This window comes from Astyanax mexicanus, chromosome 3 (genome assembly GCF_023375975.1).
Source record: "Astyanax mexicanus isolate ESR-SI-001 chromosome 3, AstMex3_surface, whole genome shotgun sequence".
NCBI classification, from domain to species: Eukaryota; Metazoa; Chordata; class Actinopteri; order Characiformes; family Acestrorhamphidae; genus Astyanax; species Astyanax mexicanus.
In genome coordinates this window covers 18,748,591-18,770,690 of record NC_064410.1, presented here as the reverse complement: position 1 = coordinate 18,770,690, position 22,100 = coordinate 18,748,591, and the positions used below count along the sequence as shown (strand labels likewise).

Below are 22,100 nucleotides of genomic sequence, written 5' to 3'. Positions count from 1 at the left end.
CAGTGTAATTAATCAGGTATCAGATATATAAAAATATGTCTTGGCTGATCGACAATTGATGCAGGATGGAAAGATACCATCTAATACCACCAGTTACCACAGCTAAATAAGGGCGTTAGGGAAGCCTCCAGAGAAAAACTCTTCTAGAGAAGACGGATAGTCTGCTGGCCCGGCTGGCACTGTGGGCTATGTTCCATTGCTGTGTAAGGGGAATAAGTGACATCACTGCACAGTAACTTCCAGGCTGTTGGTACAGAGTTTCACAGTAAGCAAAAAGATAAAAAAAAGATCCATTAACTCTCTTACAAAGAGAGATTAGGGCTTTGAATCACAGGGCATCTCACAATATATCACATCACCATACAATGCCCACTGTAATTCTGTGATTCATTACGGCATCTGTGTTATTGAAGAGGATAAAAAAATCCTAAATTAACAAATACCTGGAATTACAGATTTGTTGGTTCCAGTCTCACAGAACTAAAAAACAACCAATTTTCTTCTGCAGGTTTACCCTATTCATTTGAATAGCGCCACCATGTGGAGTAATGAAGCAGGGGGACTGGGAGAAATTTAGAGCTTCTATGTTTTAATAAATATACACACAAACACACACAAAGGGAGAGAGAAGAGATCTCAGGGCTTGTTTTTCTCACGATCTCCATACCCAGACTCCAACCCTCCAAACCTCAAAGCCACAGCTGACTCCCATCACCATTCAACCCCCCACTTCCTGCTCTACAGCACCCCTAAAATTACTTATCCTCCTCAGAGCCTGACAGCTCCAGCTCCCTCACTCGCTCTGTTTACGCAGACTTCCAGGGTCACATTCCTACCATACTCGCACTTTATCAAGAAAAAGAGAGACAGAAAGGGAGAGAGAGAGAAAGAGAGAGAGAGAATCAAACCCTCAAACCCTTCCTTTAAATCACCCAGTACTGCACAAATATATTGCTTGCTGATCAAGATCATGTCTGTCTCCAGCACTGACTGGCATTTATACCAGACTAAATGAATAAGTTCATTAAACTTTCTCAGAATATGCTCTTGTGATGTCAAATCAATGGTAAAATACAAAGACATGTATGCATAAATATATTACCGCTGGTTTAACATCATAAGGTCAAGTTCTGAGAAAGCTGCATGGTGGGTGTGTTGAGGATGGTGAGTTTTGATGGGAGGGGTGGAAGCGAAATATTTAGACCCATAAAAAATGGGACGCAGAGTAAGAAAGGTTAAGAACTCCTAATCTTTCCATTTAATGAAGTTAAACTTTCTGAATGTTTTTAGATGCTAGAATGCATAGACTCTGGAACTTTCCTCAGTCCTAGGACAGCAAAACAGACTTGAACTTGAGGCTTGTAAGGCTCGTAGTGAACATTGTGAAAATTAGAAACAAAATTTTAGAATTCTTAATGATACATTCAATGATAGAATGATCTAGAACCTTCACTATAATGTAGCAGAACTTTGTGTATAGACTTCCAGTTGGTTAGAAAATTGAAACTCCATAATCTTCCACAGTTTTGTAGAATTGTAGATCTGTGGACCAGGAAAAGAGTGGGGTTGGAATTGTTTTGAGCTTAGTCTGGAACGTTGAGTTCTGAAGTGTTTTTGATGCTAAATGAAAGAAGAAAGAGAAGTGGGGACAGTTAATTCTGAGCAGATCAGACCAGACGTTCCCCGTTGGCTCACGGTCGTCAGGAACATTTTTGTGGATTTTAACAGTCTGTTCTTTTGGCCTCTCACTTTTTACTGCTGTTGCGACAGCAGCCCACGCAGGTCCGTTATCAGACTGCTGGAGTTGTGTATATTAAGGGCAGGGCCCCAGGGTGCTGATGAGCTCTGGAAACATCTGCCGGTCCTGGACTGTGTTTGGTCCTTATCAGAGTCTTTATGAGGGTCAGGTGACCCCAGCCTCTTTAGATCAGATTCCTTTATGCTTAACATTCCACATTCTTGCTTTACTTTCCTGCAGACAGCAGCGTCACGACAAAGGGAGGGGGGGTTCATAAAAGCAGGAAATTCTGAGCAGACATTTTAAGATAAATTGTTACACTGGAAAGTTAAATATTTCTTAATTTTTGGATTCTATAACTAGTATCCTACCTGAAAAAACAACATCTGCTCTGTGCAATTAATCAAATCAGATTTATATATATCATGTGCAACAAAGAATCAGACAAAACACTGAACACACAACACAGAACCCCCAGTGAGCAACAGAGGTAAGGAAAAACAGCTGGAGCTAAAGGAGGAAGGAACACTGGGAGGAACCAAGAACTGAAGACACGTCCTCCTCTGATTAGACTACTTAAAAAATTAATGATAAAGTTATAAAACTTCAACTTAGATATAATATATTCAATGGAAGCAATCAGAAAACATAAATCTGTATCTCAGCAAGATCTAATTATTTATTATTATGAGGATCTTGAGGTTTTATGAGGAAACTAACATTTTTAGGAATCAGTTCACGTCTATAAGAGTCTAAATAAAGCATTTCACGGTTGGGAGTGTCCTGCTCAGGTGTTTATCAGAGTCAGCCTTCAGAGAGGCGTGGCACATAGAAATACAGCACATCAGCTTCATGCAAATGTGCCATTTACACACACACACACACACACACACACACAAACTCGTACACACACTCAAGCTCATACACACACACAGAAGCTCATACACACACACAGAAGCTCATACACACACCGACTGGCCTGAGAAGAAAGGGTCAGTAATGACAGAGCGGCTGCAGAGCTGAGGGAGAGTCTGAAGTTTCTGGTTCTGGATGTTCTGGCTGTAGAGCAGCGGGAGTGAGTGCTAGTTTCAGACCACAGAGCATTCTCTGAAATCTTAAAGATCTGTATTGGGGTGCCATGAAGAGAATATGCAGCTTTATGACTGATTAGCATAACAAGCAACTAGGAACGTGTTCTGTCTAAAAACAGCAGAAGAACAGTTTTTCTTCTAGCGTTAAATTTACGGTAAATTGCTCTGCAATTTCAATAAAGGTGTACGGACAGAAAGGACAGACACAGTGAACTGATGGAGAGGTAGATAAATAGAGAAATAGACAGAGAGAGATAGAGAGTGTGTCCTCTCCTCATTCAGAGTCTTGACACAGTTAAATCAGTCAGGCTGGGACTCTCCTGGGAGCTCGGCTGCTAATTTTAACTGTCCGCTGCTCCACCGTTTAACAGACGAGCTACATCCGAACACTGGAGCTCCAGCAGAGAGAACGCCATTTCCATAACACCAGAGATAGAGGGCATGAGGTCCTGCATCCAATCAGGACTTTCCTCTGGTTAGCACAAAAACAACTGTCTCCACTGTACAGAGAAGACTTTCTGGTAGATTTTTTTTGTATCATTGCTGTGAGGATCTGATTGCATTCAGCTACAGTAGTATTAGTAAGTTGAGGATGTTGGACGATCACCACCACACCTCACCGCCAACTTCCCAAATTATTTCTTCATAAACTATTAACAGAGCTCAATCATTCCAGAGAACACAGTAAAGCTGCTCCACAGCTCAATACTGGGGGCTTCATAGCCCGCCAACCCACGCCTGGCATTAGACATGGTGTTTCTACCTTTATGTTTATTTATCTGCTCCAAAGAGTCCTATTCTATTGGCAGTACTTCTTTACTGGGACTAGACATAATGTGTGTATGTGCACATCTATGTCAGAAATGGGAACAATTTAAATTATTCTTACTCATAAAAAGGGGTGTCCACAACCTTTGGACATACAGTGTAACTAGCAAAATTAAACTAAAATCCATTGTAACTATTGAACTGGAACTATTGGTGCTTTTCCACTGCACGGTACCAATTCTGCTTAAATATACTGGGATTTTTTTTTACTTTCCCCAAATATGACACCTTTATCCTATACAAGGCAATGCAAACATCCAGCACAAACTACCCATAGATACTACACTAGCAAACAGATTAGCTGTTTTTAAATCACAATGGCAGCTAATAGAAATGACACTGTGGTCTTTTGAAGATGCACAAACAAAAATCCAGAATCCAAAAGAATCCATAACACATTATTTAATTACTTTATGTAAAGTGGGGCTGCATGATGACATTGCAAATGTTCTTTTTTGACTAATATATATATATATATATATATATATATATATATATATATATATATATATATATATATATATATCGCAATATTAAACACTGCAGGGCCCGTGAAGTCACTAGTTCAAGAGCTGAGCTAGCGCCGAGCACTCGAAACCCGAGAAACATATCAGGCATCAGGCATTTAAATTGAAGATTGGAAATATCTGCACAAAACTGTGCCAGATGAGGTGCACAGCTTTCAACACGCGTGTTTACAAGCACGTGTCCAACCATGTGGATGTAGGCCATGCAGTTACCTAATGTTTACTCAAGCCCCTACCTTGGGCTCCCCCTTCCCCTCTCGCTTTACAGACAGCAGAAGCCTATCACTCACACAGACACAGAGACAACGCTGTGTACCTACTTCTTGTATCAAGAATCAAAACACTGCAACATGATGTGTTTGATTTAATTGCCATATGTGACATCGCACATCCCGCATGTCCTGTGGTTTATAGAGGCAGGAAACAGAGCGACAGCACAAAGGGCATGAAAGAATTTGATGGCACTCGCTGGAATGACACACTCCTTTTGAGGGCCAGCCTTCACTCCCTCACTCGCTCTCATTTCTTTTTTTCCACCTCTTCTCTCATCTACTTCACTTTCATTCCATTCCAGTCGAGTGCCTCCCCGGCGCTCAGCGGTAGAAAAGTCAAAAAAGCTGAAGAATCTGCGGCAGATGGCCGTTACTGAAGTGTAGAGGACTATAAAAGGCCAAATCTGAGCATCAGTGTGGAGGAGAGGGTCATTCAGCACTGTTTTACTGATGTCTCCCACTGACATCCTGAAAACAACAGTCGTTTAAATCATCAGGCTGCTCTGGATTCTTTTACTTAACCATTAATGGAAAAGTTTGGTTAAACATTAGCCCATGTTTCACACTGAACCTGAATGCAGCTGATCAGCAAAAATAACACTTGCTTTAATGCAATGAGGCTAATATAGCAAAGATATGCTGTACAGCTATCTATAAAATCATGAAAAGTACATGTGGCTAAAAAACAGTAGCAGTGGCTATTGTGGTTATTCTGCACTTTTGTCCACAATGCTTGATAAACGCTGGTGGGGAGAACCACATGCTGAAATTATGGGAATAGCCATCTTTGTTTTAGAACCTATCTTTTTAATCAGTTTGTAAATGTAAAGTGGGCAAAATATCTTAATCATATGAATGTAAAATGTGGTATCCCACAGGGCTCTGTTCTAGGACCTCTTATTTTTCAATTAAAGGTACATTCTGTAAGAACTGAGAGCGAGTGTGTGAAATGGCTACAGTCGTCCAATTTCAAAACACCACCACAAGTCTGCCCTGCCCATCCCTCCCCAGCCACGAAACTACATCGGGTTGCCAAAATCAACAGGCTGAATCTACACAATCTTTACAAAGTTTAGAGTAGAAGGAGAGGCAGAGAACCTAGAGTACGAGCGAGAGGAGAAATACAGCAATTCAAAATTCTTCCATCACCTGTATTTAGTCTTATATTGACTGTATTTTAAAAAAGGGAACATCGCGGCCAGCTGTGTCGGCGCGAGGGAGCGTTGTGGTCGGCTGTGCCCCGCACAAGGGAGCGTCGCGGTCGGCTGTGCCCCGTACGAGGGAGGGTGGAGTGGAGTTAGTGTTGGGGAACAAGCAGCAGGAGGAGTCAGAGGACAAAACTGACACAATCTCTGGGACTGAGTGAACACTAAAAATAGGAACGTACTGCTGAAGCCCTGCTGACAAGATTTCTGATGATACATTATATCATTTACTACTGAGAATTAGTTACATATTGATCCTTTAAGTAAAATAAATTATACTGGACTCTAGTAGATATACCATAGGAAATGAGAACAGTATGATTTTTTTTTTTTTTGCTAAAAATAGCAAAAAAAAGTAGTACCCTGATGTGATAATTAGGAGTGGGTGATATAGTAAGATATTTCAGGGTATAATATAGTTCACAATATGCAAAAATGTTGGACATGTTATTGCGTACGATACGATACAGCACACCCCTAGTACCCACCACTACCTTTGTCTGTTAAATGATTTATCTATGAAAATACTGAATGTCTAAAAAAAAAAAAAAACTTAAAACTTCATTCACTTCTACATTTCTACTAGTTTTTTATATTCACCACATTCAATTAGAGAGCAGTAATTTAGTAATTTGCCCTCTTAGCTGCTCTGTAGTGCTTCTGCACAGGGTTGCATATGGCCATGTGGTCACTGTGGCTCCTAGAACTGCTTTTTTTCCATCAATCTGTGCCCTTGTCTAACCACACACTTCCCCTTTTTCACAATTCCCCTGCACTCCTTCACGTTTTCTCCTTTCCCCAGCGCTCAGTCCACCTCTCTGCTGATGGCATTAACACCTGCCGCACACTATCATACCATTCCACACCGCCACCCAGCTGACGGGCAGACAGCGTGGCAGGGCGGCAGACGGGCACAAAGAGAGCGAGAGAGAGGGCAAGGCAGGAGAAAGAGAGCAGGAGCGAAGGAGAGCTAGAGGTGGAAAGAAGGAGAAGGAGGGAGCGAGGAAAAAGGAAATGACACGCAGGGAAAAGTATTTTGCCATTTGAGGAACTCTGTTGTGTGAATTCTTGAGTAGAGCGCCAGGAGACAGACCGGGTGAGAAAGAATGCAGCACTTTCCTGAGAGCTCCTGAAACCAGGCTTTAAAATAGAGCTGAAAGGCCTGCAGGACGGCCGGACACGCCTCTAACTCAGACCTCTTTATTTTAAAACTGAGACGAGAGATCAGAACACTCAGCGCTTACGTTAGCTCAGTGCAGCTGTGCAGACCAGGCTAGTTATTAGGGAAGCAGTGATGCAAAGGGGTCATTTTGACTTTGAATCAGTACAATGGAGAAAAAAAGCAAGACTTAAAGGCAAGGAGTTTTTATTGATTTTAAACAGACATTTGTCTGTAGTCAATCTGATTATTTTTGTAATTATTCGGTTAGTTAGTGATTATTTTTGCAAAGTCCTGTTCTCGATAACTTTAAAATGATGTCCTTTAAATGGCCAGAAGATGTTTAGGGCTCTTAATCCATCCCCCACTGCGCCAACACATTTATTTAGTTGTCAGTGCAACTTACTGACTACTTGTTGCAGCCCTAGTGTTGTATATTCCCTGCTAAGGTAGTGGTTACAACCTGCAGAATGTTTAATTAATTTTTACACACATATCTACCCTACAAGTGTTGAACAACACCAACACACACAACTTAGTATCTGATGCCTGATTTGCTGTCCACACAGTCGATTTGAATCAAACAAACTGGGTCATTTGCACTGATCATAGTCAGACAGCAATCAGCTTGAGCTATGGCTCAGCACAGCAAACTGCTTAAAAATATTAACAGAAAAAAAGAAGTAAAACAGAATAACTAACATGTGCAAGTTAGATATTCACTGGTTAGATGTTCTGAAAGCTGATTTCTTTTTTTTCTAAATGAAATGGACATTCCCACCCACTAGATACATTTTCTTAGATCACACAATGCTACCCTTGTTACGAGGGTATCGAATGAAAAAAGTTCTTCCTTGGAGAATCCTCAAAACACCTCCAAAACTGTAGCTAATGCAGCACCCCAGGAGCTCAACATGCTTGGAGGAGAACAATAACTGCTTATTCCGCTGTGTCAACAAAAAGAGAGCTTGTGCCAGGCTTATTCAGGTATTAAATCAGTTTAAATACTGTGATGAAATCTTAGAATACATTTGTGAAGACACGGTACAATTTTCCACACTACAACATCAATCCAACAGTCACAAGATTAGCATAACATGCTCATTAGAAAGCTATATTCAACAATTACAACAAAAAAAAACAGATTATAGACAGTCTAAGACTCTGTAAAAGAGCATCATCTAAAAACATGCCCTCAGCGTCAGCAGTGCTGTTCCCCATTACTGTAAATGCCCGCCGTTATTCCACTGCCCCGGGGATTAGCAGGCCAGCAGCACTCACTGAGTCACAGCTGATGACCTGCAGATAAATCAAACACACTCAGACGGTGCCTGGGCCTCTGAGTACTGGAGCCTCAGTCTCAGTGCTCCTATAGAGCCGGTGTCAGACTGCATTAGGGCTCACAATGTCACCTGTGGTTTTAACACCTGGGAAAGAATGCAGATAAAGGAATAAACAGAGCGAGGGACATTCCATCATCTTTCTCCTGAGACCGCAGAGCGATGTTCCAGCATGTCTGCACCTCACCTGCCAGAAAAAATCATTAAAGATGCCAGAGATACTTCACTTTCTTTCCTACATACCTGACTAATCTCTTCCACTGAAGAATTAGACATACTCATTTACACCACAACTCCAAGAACCCACTCCAGCGGTCCTACAGACCAGACATGCCTGGTGATTGAGGTTAGATTCTCTGGTTTACTGTTGGTGAGGGGTTAAAATCACAGGGAATATCTCAATGCAACATTGTAACGGTATGTTGGGAATATTAATAATGATACTACAATGACACAGTACTGGGAAACGATGCAAACCCCTACTGTACACTGAAGCTACAAACCTAACAAGTAACCGAAGGTAATATCAGGAATTGTCTTATTCACAAACATCATAACTACATTGCTACTTGCGACAGAGTTGAAGTGAGGGCTGATAGTGGTGCAGATGGATGACGGTATGTTCTATTTCTGTTGTTTGGGTATTTAACAGTAGTCTTTCTTTAGCTTCCATGGGTCATGACAAAAGTCATGGGACACAACACTACTTCCTCTACCATGACAAGAGGCATGTCTGTGTACGTTTTGCAATAAAATGAGCTGACGTCAGCCTATATTAATGCATTCCAATGGTGAAATTGAACAATATTAACAATGTTTTAAATAGATTTGGACTAAAAATCCAAATATATATATATATATCCCTCAAATTAATAAAGTGCATTTCAGTTCCAGTTACAGTAAGTGTTAAGCAGCACTCCGGCCCTTTCCCCTTTTACCCATATAGCCAGTTCCAGCTCGACTGTGCCAGTGCGTCATTCCTACTGAAAGCTTTTTTTCCCCCTCCTGTTTGGTGTCCATTCTTCTTTAGTGTTTCTCCTTTTTTGGACTCCTTCTCTTCTTCCCCAATTTGGTCCCTCCCTTCCCAGAACGCACCTGTGCTCGGACTCCCGAAAGAATACGACAATAGCAGGAAGCCGGAACAGACTAGCTAATCTCCAGACAAACAGACCCGGCGCTGAAATCTCCTGTCCGGCACTCAGACCCAGCGTCTGAAACCAATCTCTGTACAGCTCAAGTGTTCAACACAACCAGAGCTAGCAGGAAAACTGGAGGAGGAGTCAGGATTTCTCCAATAAACTTAGTTTTAAATAAATTAAGTAATGGTAACATAACTTTACAACAACAGAAAAACCCTTAACAAATAACAAAAAAAAAGATGCAGAGCTTTTAGACCTCAAACAATGTAAAGAAAACAAGTTCATATGTATAAGTTTTAAGAGTACAGAAATCAATATTTGGTGGAATAAACCTGTTTTTTAATCACATGCATCTTTGCATGTTCTCCTCCACCAGTCTTACACACTGCTTTTGGATAACTTTATGCTGAACTCCTGGTGCAAACATTCAAGCTGTTTAGCTTGATTTGAAGGCTTGAGATCATCCATCCTCCTCTTGATTATATTCCAGAGGTTTTCAATTTGTCAAAATCAAAGAAACTAATCATTTTTAAGTGGTCTCTCTTTTTTCCAGAGCTGTATACACAGTAACCACAGTGCAGTCGTGTGCTTTGTAGCTGGTGGGGTGAGTAAGGGTAGAGACGGTGGGTTGCTGAGTGGGCTTTGAGCTCATGGCGCTAAATCATCACAGCGGCGTCACATCCTGAACTTCAGAGGAAACAGAGTTCTGAACTGACTTATCAGATTGTAGACACAGCAGGGGGTGTGGAGTATGGGGCTTAGGAGACTTCCTTTACTGAGTATATTTGTGCAAGTGTGTGAGACAAACAGAGAGAGACACACATGAACTGTACAGATGGCTGGTTTCTTTTAGAGCTTATAGAGACGGGCAGGTTAACGTTTAGGCTAAATGGTGTCATGTTTGTGTGTGTGTGTGTGTGTGTGGGTAAGAGAGAATAGATTTTGCCCAGGGCGTGGCATGTGAAACACACCTGTGTGCGCATGTGTGTGTGTGAGACAGGGGTTGGAGAGGTTATTTAATTTGGGGATTTACCCAACACACAGAATCCTAGCAGCTGGGTTCTCCCCCAGTTCCTCAGCTTGTTCCTTTTCCTGTTCTTGTTGGCTGTTCCCTTGTTACGCTGCAGCTCTTCCTCGTGGTAATGGAGAGAAGCGGGTGTGGAAGCTGTCGGGGCCCTGGTTCATGAGTAACCACACCAGGCTGAACTTTGAGACGTGAACTCACCCTCCACTCGCTCTGATCAGGAGTGTAACGGTGATAAGCTCAGGAGGATGCTGAGATAAGAGCTGACAGAACTAGGCAATGAAAAGGGAAAGAGAGGGAGGGAGGAGTAACCTACATACACTACTACTACTGCTGCTGCTAGTATTACTACAGCGTGCTGCGGTGGAGAGATGTTCTGCATTATTCAGTGTTAAGATGTAAACAGTCATTCTGATTGGGTGTGAAATTATGGTCTATAATAGAGAAGGTTTAGCTGTGATTTCTTCACAGCGGTGGTGAACAGATCAAGTTGTTGCTACAAGAAATAAGGGAGGTTATATTGACTATCTAAACCCACCAGTAAACACACACACATCTTCTGAGGTGTTGATGGTAAAATAATGGCAAATCTGAACAAATCTGAACATGCAAGTGTTCTCTGGGGACTGTTCTGCTTCACTGTACTCTGCACATATCCCTCTACCAATAATAAAATATATATATAAAAAAAAAAAAGACATTTTCAGGACAAATTCTGATCTCAAACTGGTAGTGAACCATGTCTTAGACATCAGACAGTTTATTTTTCATATCGTTTCTGCGAGCAAGGGATTTCTGTAAGAGTCACTTACAGAAGAGTCACAGATGCCACCAGTCACCATCATTACCCCGCAATGCACTGTCCACTGTGGGTGGTAATACAGGGATTTTTGCACCATTTTAAAAGTCAAATTTCATGGTTTTTAATACCTTTTTAAGACATCAATAAATATAATTGAAGACCCATAATTGTCCTCATAATTTCTGTAGTTTTCTCCCCGGTAACATTAGCTAACTTTGCGCTAACGTTAGGGTGTTAGCTAACTCGCCGCAAATGTTAGCTAGCTCTCCGCTAACCTTAGTTATTCCTGGTAACATTCCCTAAAGTTAGTATGTTAGCTAGCTTGCAGCTAATGTTCATATGTTAGCTAACTCGTCACTAATGTTAGTTAGCTCTCCGTTTATCTTAGTTCTCTCCCCGGATTAGATGTTTACGATAGGCCACTGTGTTTTCCCACTGGCATTAAACGCACCATCTGAAAATGTAATACCTACAACAAATCTTCAGGAAACTTAAGACAAATAAAATACCTTAATTACTCATATTTTAATTAAAGACATTTTAAGACTTTTTTTAAGGACCCGCAGAAATCCTGTAAGAATAGCTTCCATGGTGTATGGTCCTAAAATAATATCACAATATATATAACAATATACTAACACTACTGTAAAAAACAGAAAATTAAATTAATCTTTAATTTAATGGCACACCACTAACATATTAAAAATATACAATAATTGTATATGATTTGTAACAGAAGTAAATGATCAAGAATGTCATAACACTAATAATGCACTCCATATATCTCCATATATCCAGGATTTAAGTAAAATAAATTATACTGGACAGATATAATCTGTCTCTAGTAGATATATAATGGGAAATAAGAACAAGGTGAATTTTTCTTTTGCTAAAAACAGTAAAAATGTTGTATCCTGACGTGATAATTAGGGGTGGGTGATACCACACAATAATTCAGGGTATAATATCGTTCATGGTATTTAAAAATGTTGGCAAGATTACTGCGTATAATATAGGACACATCTCTACTCCATACATACGTCACACTGTGGATGGTACGAATGATAAATACCCGAAACACAAATTCAGAAATGGAACATCTCATCCATCTGCCCTCACGACATCTCCAATCATTCACCTGCACCCACTATAAGACCTCACTCAAACTCCCATAATTTCATGTGGCCTTACCACGAGCACGCTGACTAGTATTCAAATCAACCTCACTCACAAGATAACACCTTACAACTTATACAGGCATTATAGAGAAGCATTCCCAAGTTGTCCCCTGAGGTAAAAATTCATAATCAAATTACATACTGCTGTCCCATGACTTCTGTCATGTGGGTGTAAAGTTCTGACAACTAGCCACGCCCCTAATGCCGAGAGGTACTGGGGTACTCTACTATTGTACAGCATATACACTCAATCAACCAAACAGGGAACTGGATCATCATCAGACTACAACTACAAACAGCTGCAGAACAGCAGGCAGATGCGCCTGACGTCTGACATCCACAGCTTTTCATCATATGCATCATCAGCTGAGGAAATGAAAACAAGAGGAGGACACATGACTGACAGCAGCTGACGAACACACGCCATATTTCAGCTTCATGTTCAGCCCAGAGGCAGGTGCGCCGTCCTGGACTGAGATTAAAGCCAGAGCCTGGCCAAACATCACGTTTCACTCTTATTAATAATGATGCTTCATGTGGTTGTTTAAGTCATGATGCCAGAGAGACACTATTGTAACAGTGTTTAAGTGTGAAGAACCTTCTGAAAAGTCTAAAGAACCTTGACTTTATGTTAAAAATCTTTAGTGATTTGCAGGTCATATGTCTAGAACAAATATAGTTCCTTATTGAATGTTTATTTTTACATTTTATTTTACCCAGCTTTTTCCAATTTTGCTTAACGCACTAGGGCTGCAACAATTAGTTAACATAATTGACAATTGGCAAATTTGTGGACTAATCGTTGGGGACAGAAGAACAGTGCAAGAGGGCTTAATGGGCTGCTAACTTAGTCAGTTCACACTCAACTTGTTCACAAAAAAAGAGTGATGAGAGGAGAGAGCACCACCTACTGTACCCACCCAGAGAGAGCATGACCTACTATACTCTCTCGGACTCTGGCTGCTGATGGAGAAGAAGGATGATCTACTGTACTCTCTCAGGCTTTGGCTGCTGAAGCAGCATGACCTGGGATTTACAACTCGCAATACATTGTCTATTAAAGCTGTGTATTGGCAATAAATTGGCAAAACGATACATAGCAAGTTACAGGGTTTAAAATTCAACATACCACAGTACATCATAATACCATTTTTTATATTTTCTGACACCCTTTTTGCCTTGCTAGAGCATCTCTATTTTACCTTATACTAGTCCAGTAAACAAGCTCTGAATGTGGACCTAAACTTCTCAGCCTGAGCGCAGTGTCACTGCATGACATGATCTAGGTTTATGACTAGACTTCAGTCTATAGCTTCTGCCGCCTTCAACCTCCCGCTCTGACTGCAGCTGATGTCGGCTGGGCTGGGTTTACTCATTCTGATCCTGAGAGTGTAAGCAGTCTAAAGGCCAGCCTCATGTCGGTTAGTAACTGCTGACTACCACCTCACTGTCTCTCCCACAGCGCCTCCACAACCGCCACCAAATCCCACGGGTATTCTAATTACCTCAGTGTACCTGCAGGACGACTGTGCTCTAACTGGGTAAAGTAGGAGCCTGAGGGTTATTTACCAAAGCTTTATCAGTGAGCCTGAAGACAAAAGATTAGGGTCGTGCAGACTTTACGGAGTCCATTCACTCGGTTTCCATATAAGGACCAGCCTCCTCTATATATGTTTAAGTGAGGAAAACTGAAGGACTAATTACCATTTCTTTTTAAATCACTGATAAATCAAGATAAAAATGATTATTTTTCAGCTTGTTCTGGCTACTTTGCTTGTGCAGATCTCCTCACCAAGGGGGAGCGGGCTTCCTCACTAGCACACCAAACCTCCTCCACTTGCAGTGTAAACAGCAATCTGATTGACTCTTTCTGTCAAAGGGCAGGACTTTATTCCTGAACAGATTCTTGTTTATTTATACCCTTTACAGTAACACAGATGCTGTGAAGTATCGAAGAGAATTGTCTTGCAGCATATTGAGTATTGCAGAATCACAGTATCAGATGCAGACAGAGATGCACTGCGATTTCCACCCCTATTCTACACTAATAAGAGTCCTTTTCAAGCCTCTTTACTGTCCTACCTAATCATGTATCATGCATCGTCATATTGATAACTTGTCTCATCCGTAGTGTAGAGTGTAAGGCTTGATCAGCTGTTGATTTAAACATTTTGCCATGGGTACAGTGGTGTTACATAGGGCTGCATGCTATTGGAAAAAATTGATACGTTTTTTTTTTTTTCTTCAGCGATATATACTGCGATATTTATTAAACAATGCAGGAGGACAGCACCAGCCCCGCACCCACCCGCGCGCTGTCTCACAACAGAGATCCAGATCGACCAAGAGCGGGGTCAGCATTTTAGAGTCAGCCAAGCACTCTAAAACAAGAGGAAAACAGCAAAACAACATTCAAGCATTTTAATAGATTTTTAAAAAAGGTACATATAAGTGTTCTTTTGGGATTAAAAGCACAATTCCTGCTGTAACTGGAAATATCTGCACAAAACTGTGTGGAACTGAGGTGCACAGCTTTGGACAGGCTGTTTGCTGTTGCTAAAACGCAGGTGGAGGCCATGCGGTTACCTCGTGTTTACGCCCGCTTCTCCTCCTCCTCGCGCTCCCCCTCCCCTTTACCCTTCTCAGCAGCAGACAGAGACGGCGCTGCTCACTCAAAACGCTGAGTATCTATTTCTTGTTTCAAGAATCAGAACATTGCAACATGACATGTTTGTTTTTATTGCCTTAAGTGACATCGCACATTCTTCGATGTGACTATCGCGCATGCGCACTTTGCGATGACCAGGCTTAAACGATGTCTATCATGCAGCCCTAGTGTTATCCATTATGCATTGCCATCAAAATTTAGTACATTAAAACATCAAAAAAACGCATGCTTATCTTAATATGCATCTCTAATATATAATAATGGCTCAGTCAGTCTGCATAGCGGCGTAATGACTAGCCTGCAGACGAGTTCTAAGGTCAGGACACTGTACTGTACTGTACTCTAAGTAACGCTTATCTCTGCAGCAGAACCTGCAGGCCAGACAGTCAACCATTAACCTGCCCCTCTCTCCAGGGCACACAGTCGCCCATACCAGCCTGCACGCCAACGTATCTCTCAGCGTATTCCTCTCTTTCGCTCATTACCTTAATTTCTCTCTCTTTCGCCTATTCCCTCCACCTCATTCCTCTCTCTTTCGCTCATTCCATCCCTCATCGTCTGCTGCGTCATCACCGACAGATTTAGAGCAACCACACACCCAAAAAACATCCCTCTCCACCACATCTGGACGAGGGAGGGATGAGGAGAGAGAGAAATATGCTAATGACATGAAGACAGAATGAATGAGACAGACAGAGAGGGAGACAGAGGGAGAGACAGACAGACAGACAGAGCCTACCAGAAAGACAGAAAAGACAGAACTAAACGGAGAATGTTCACATCAAGTGGGTCACTTTCACTCAAATCAGGTCAACCCTCCACACACACACACAAACACACACAATGCGATTAATCGCGTTTTTATAATTTATCATCAGTAATTATTGTGTTTTAATTATAATAATCAGGGTTTGATCCACTATTTAAAGGGACAGTCTCAACATGTTGCACATGAAATGTTCAAATAATCTAAAATGTGCCTGTAGAACTTAGATTGAGTAGCCATCAGCTAAAATGCTAACCTTAAGCTAGTTTTAATTTTATACTATATATTATTAAATATATTAAATATTATTACATATACGTTTTCGATACGCTGTAATTGTCAATGTTAGTTAATACAGTATAAAGAGATTTTGCACCACTGACTAAAAAAAAGGGCATTTCTGAAAGATATAAAGTGCTTAGACGAATGTGTCACAATGCTAGTTAGTCAGCATTCACCATTTAAAAAAAACAATACTTTACCACAAATACTAAAATATAAGCTGTGTATTATAATAATATGTCAGACTTTAACTGTAGCCATAAGCTAATATGTGAGCCTGATGCTAGCACAGGCTAGCAGGTTAGCATGTAGCACGCTGTGTAGTAGAAGAGCTACCTCTGATCTCAGATGGTAATTAGGAGAGAAAGCCGAGCTCTGAGAAAATAGGAATGCCACCACACCCGGAATAGGCATGCAAACATCCAGATAAATAGGTATAGATAGGACAAACTGGCAGTGTGTGTGTGTGTGTGTGTGTGTGTGTTTGTACCTAGACCAAAGTTACATGGTTGACCAAAACAAAACTGTGAGATGATTATAATAATAACTGTCCTGTGAGAACACTACGGCTGTCGTATTTGATTAGTATGCAACATGTAACTCAGCTCTTCCCTGTTTAACATGAGACAACAATGTGAGAACACAGCCTGATGGCTCTTTGTAGTGTTGTGTGTGTGTGTGTGTGTGTGTGTGTGTGTGTGTGTGTGTGTGTGTGTCAGAGCAAAAGTCACACCCGAGAGTGCAAGTCATACCTCTGAGACCAGATCACAACTATAACCCACTGAAAAATAAAAATCCACCCAACAATGGCTAATGATTTGCACATATAGCAACAAATATTTACTAAAATAAAAAAAGCTAATTTTTTAAGATCAAATCTTTTTAAAAAAGTTTTTATTGTGTCCTGCCCATCATTAGAACTATATTAGAACAATATATTCACAAGAATTATAAAATATAAGCTGTGTATATATACAGACACAGCAATTCTATCTACTGCACTGGATTAAAAAACAACACTAAATAAACACCAAATGACTTCTTTATGAATCTTTACATCAATAATCAATATGTATTAAATTGTTGCAAATCGATACAGTAGAGCAAATAATATTGCATTTAAAATATATATATATATATATATATATATATATATATATATATATATATAATACAAACATTTGGCAGGTAATATAACTTGCCAAAAAACATTTTTCTCAAGAACTATTACTAAGTAAAGTTTTTTTGATTTTTAAAAAAGTTGTTTCTGCATTGTTATATGATAATCAATATATAAGTGGCATAAATTGATCCTAAAATGACAATAATATTGTTTATCGCAATTATTTCTGGGATCATAAGTCATCCATGAGCAATAATTATTGTGACAGGCCTAGTTCCAATTTATCAATGTAGTCAAAACGGGCCACTGAGCACAAGCCATATCAATAACCTTGTACTGCTACACATTGCAATGGATAGGCCTTGAAATATAATAAAAACATGCTGAACTAGGTAAATGCCTTAATGCCTCGATTCACACAGAACATCTGTCAGGATTTGCAGTATGAAAGGAAAATTGTAGTAATTTGCCTAAACCTCATTTGCGTATTTCAGCCTTCCACAACATCCATACACCAAAGGGCAATATTGTAATTAACGTGCAATATGATGTTCAGCCCATTTCAGACATGCCACAGTGCAGACAGCTGGTAATTACCCAACAGAGACTCTGTAGTGCTGCCACCGGACACGTCTGCCAGTTTCAGCACAAATTCAGGAATTTACAGCCCCACTTCATTACGATTAAAGACACTCGAAACCCCAGGCAGAGCAGGCGTACGTAATCACGCACTCTACAGGCTAATTCTGTGTCCCAGAGGTCAGGCTGGACAAATCAGGGTGTGATCACATTCCCCAGAACAGCAGCGTTCCCGAGCCTCCCTCCCCGAGCCCTGCAGCAACTCTTATCTCCACAATGAGCTGGAATTTAGGGCAACGGTACAAATCTAAACCATTCAACGCACTCAGGAACGGGAAGTCTGGGGGGTTCGATTCCCCATCCAGGAAATCACAGCATGGCACAGCAGGCCCTGAGACAAGAAGAAGAATTTCTTCTAAATTCACTTAGAAGACAACAAGCAGCCTCTTTACGAACAATCTTACCTGTGATAATCATGGTAAATTCCCCCAGCACTGTTCTACTACTATCATACGATCTTAAACAAGGTTACATTTATTATCCAGTGAATATAGATAATTTTATATGAATATGCATAATAATAAAGCATCTACAAAATAGTTAGCTAAAAGAAGTTTAAATAATAATGATTTAGTATCGCTATTGTTTTGAGTCCCAAAGTCAGCTTAATACATGCTCTTAAAAAATACATATATACAACTGACTGAGGCAAATTATCAGTTTAATAGTGACAATATTTAATCTTTAACTATTTTACCACGAAATTTGAGCAGAATGAGAAAAAGAACACACTCTGTGTGTTGCCTATATTACCTGAGCCAACATTATATTATAGCGAGTGCGATCTACACTGTATGTGTTAATATTTACAATATTAACTGATCTACCTAAATGGAATCTTTCTGTATTCATATTTAACCAAATTTACATTTTTAAGCAAATCTGAAAATTATGTTTCAAATTGTGACTGTTTTGTGTCAAATATGTTTTTTGTTGAAAAAGTAGCTACCATATAACCTAACTACCTAGCAATCTCTGATCTTCCATGATCATTAATTTACAGATCTGATTGGTTTCACTGGGTGAAACCTGCACATTTCATTCTTCAAAGAGCACAATTAAGTAATTATGCTGCATTCCATTTAGCTTACATGTTGGATGGTGCAGCTAGGTATTATGTCATACACTATTCCAGGTCAAAATATAAATCACAAGTGTTTTTACGGTGTTTTATGGTAAATCTAACCAATACTTTTCCCACTTTTTATGTCCTGGATTATCCCTTGTCCTGGATAGCCTTATCCCTTGTTAGAATTGTTTGTGAAACCAACTGATAATGAAGGAATTATTTTGCACATCCAAACAGCATGTAATCATGTGCAGATAGAAGTAGTACAGAACTGTGTGTTGGATGGATTTAATGAAACACTTATAGATAGAAGTGATAAACTCTATAATAATATTGCTTTACAACTGCTGATGTGTGAGGTTGCCATATTGGATTCTATTGGAAATTCGAGATTAAATGGAATGCAAATAATTCCCAGTTCTGTTAGATGGAAAGGCAACCAGTTTTCAATGTTCCAAATATGGAACAGGTTTTGAAATCTTGCTGTAAAATATGGATGGAAATATTCTGCGTATGGTGAAATGTCTTTATTGTGATAATAATTTTACATCTAAACCAGTATTTAGTTGACATTCTGCATTTGACATGAATAGAGAGTTGAATGTCAGAATTTACCATACTTTTCTTAGCCTGTAAAACTCTCATTTTTGCTTACATAACAAAACCCACACATAAGTGTGTTTGTGTGCACATTTATTTTTGAATGGCTTTTCTAAAACACTTATTACACACACTCATTCCAGAAAGTTCAGCTAAACTTTCCCCAAACTGGTTAAAGCACCTATTAAAAGTTAATCCAGAGGTATTCAAACTGAGGGGTTTAGTAATGTTGCAATGGAACAAAGGAGAGAGACTTACAGACAAGGTTAATATGTGTACATATAGCTAAAAGTGTTACTCGTTCTTTCTTATATTGAATGATGCATTCTCTCTGATGTATAAGCTACAAAAACTGATCGGGAGTATCGATCCGCGGGTTAGCTGCGCTACGTCACTGACACAGGGAGCCAGGTGTTCTATCGAGTTGTGCTACCCGTCGATATGTGATACTTAGCGGCTCTGCGCATGCGCAAAAATCTCATCTTTACTGTTTTCATGTGTTCTTTCCTAGAGGTGGGTAGCCCAGGTCCAGAAAGTAAAATTCCAGGCAGCTGGTACAAAACCCTGAGTTAGATTTCTACTTGCTGGACCTGTGTTACCCACCTCTAGTTCCTGGTAATTTAGTTTTCAGTTTTTTCCCCCCAGGTGCATTGTACAATCTGGACTCACAGTCATCGTTTGCCTGAATGTTACAACCGTGTAAAAAAACTAACAAATATAATAATAAAAATAAATAAAAATGTTTTCAGTCATGTTGCCTTGTTTTAACCTGTTTAACCTATGTTGCTTTAACTTTATCCTGATACAGCGATCTAGGCTATTCAGATATGATTATACCGACACTTCTACTGCATGCAGCATGTTCTAATATTTTTTATTTTTACAGTTAAACATTAAACACTAGGGTAGCACGGTTTGACAGGGTAGCACAACTCCACAGAACACCGGAATCGGGCGATGACGTCACCGCGTGTAACACGATGAACCATCCGAGAGCGAGTGTCTCGCGTGGAGCCGCGCCGGTGATTTACACCCAGAGTAAAACCCACCCCGCCCCGCTAACGCGCTCCCGGATCTGGCGGGGGGAGTCCCGGCCCGGTAACGGGCTCCGGCTGCTCCCTCCCTCCCTCTCCCCTCTCTCCCTCCATTTTTATGCAACTCATTCATGCGAGCAGGTCGTCGCTTCCTGTAACTTCACCGCTTTGTTTTTTCCCCTCGAACAAGTCTACCTGCAGCAGCAGCGAAGTTTAGAACTGCTTAAACTCGTAAAAGAAAGTGCGCGTGGAGATGAAACTGTGTTGCGATCTCGTTTAGAGTCCCTCCCGGCCAAGCTTTACTCCCCTCGCCCTTCAACGTTGAAGCTGAAGTTAGCATCTCGTTCACTTTTCCCATTCCACCTTAAATAGTGAAGCAGTTCCATGGCACTTTACAGTTACGTTCTGGCGCCTCAGTGGCCGGAGCAATGGAACGTCTGTCCCATTTAAGGTGGACCGCAGAGTTAGACTTGAAAGCCAACTTTGAGCCTGGCTCGTCCTTCCTGCTTCAGTGCACTTTGCTCTTTAGAGCAGATGGGTGGAAAATACGCCTTGTAAAAACTATAAAAACAACTTACCTGCTTATTCCAGCTGCTTTAAGGTTGACTTAACAAGAACCGGTGCTTATCCTGGTCGTAGCAGCTTTGCAAAAACCGCCTGTCCGCTGCAACCTCTCTTCAGGCTAGCGCGCTCTCTCCTCTTTCGTCTCTTTTGCTCTCTCTCTCTCTCTCTCTCTCTCTCTCTCTCTCTCTCTCTCTCTCTCTCTCTCTCTCTCTCTCTCACTCTTTTACTATTTTTTTCTGCTCTCTCTTCTCCCTCCCTCTCTTCCACTTGCACTGTTTCGCCTACTGGCTCGGGGTGCGGTCCAGAGAGGGCGGGGCCGGCGCGGTTTGTACGCCACGCCCACTTCCTCACTTCTCTGCCAGTCAGCGCGTAGCGTTCAGGCGGCTTCGGCCAATCAGAAGCCCAAAAGTGCGAAAACGAACCGGAGCTAAAGTATGAGAGAGCGGGAAGGGGGCGGGGCGGAGGAGTGGGGGCGGGGCCTGCCTCTCCCGGAGTTTAGAGTTTAACGGGACGGTCTGAGCAGCCGAGGACTTTTATGACCATATAAGTAGCCGGGCTGCGCGGGACGGACCCACCAGCAGCCCCTCGACCCCGGTGTGTCACTGTCTGCAGCTCCGCACACACACTCCCACAAAACACGGAGGAATGCCAGGAATTACCAATGCAGTCCACCCCCCCCCCCCTTTCCCTGTTTCTCTCCCTTTTTTGTGCGCTAGATTATGAATAGGCCTCAGTTCAGGCCCCCACTATTGTAGACAGGTTTATCACACTCATTCATCTTTACCATTTAAAACATTTAAACACTTACTTTTAAAAGTGAAGTTTTGTGTAGAATCCTGGAAAAAAACATCGGTTTGTCAAACGATAAAAAAAATATTTTTGTAACACTTAAACTTTTAGTAATAGATATTTAAATGTAATTAAAAAGAATCAATGTCAAGGTCATCTAAATGGTTTTATTTGTATTCAAATATGTTTGTTTAAATGTATCTTTACATCACTAAATATTGCTAAAAATGGCTAATGCATCACCAGGCTCTGGAAAAAGTTAC

At 40.8% G+C, this 22,100-nt stretch overlaps 1 protein-coding gene across 2 annotated transcripts in view; it reads right to left on the bottom strand.

Annotated features, from left to right (window-relative positions):
- The window catches only part of LOC103030665 (myosin-9), a 69,576-nt gene extending 48,357 nt beyond the window's left edge, over nucleotides 1–21,219 (bottom strand). For both annotated transcript variants that reach the window (XM_049476152.1, XM_049476153.1), the window contains exon 1: nucleotides 21,063–21,219. The gene's annotated coding sequence lies outside the window, so the exon portion shown is untranslated. The remainder of the gene's footprint in view (nucleotides 1–21,062) is intronic.
- Nucleotides 21,220–22,100: the final 881 nt, after the last annotated feature.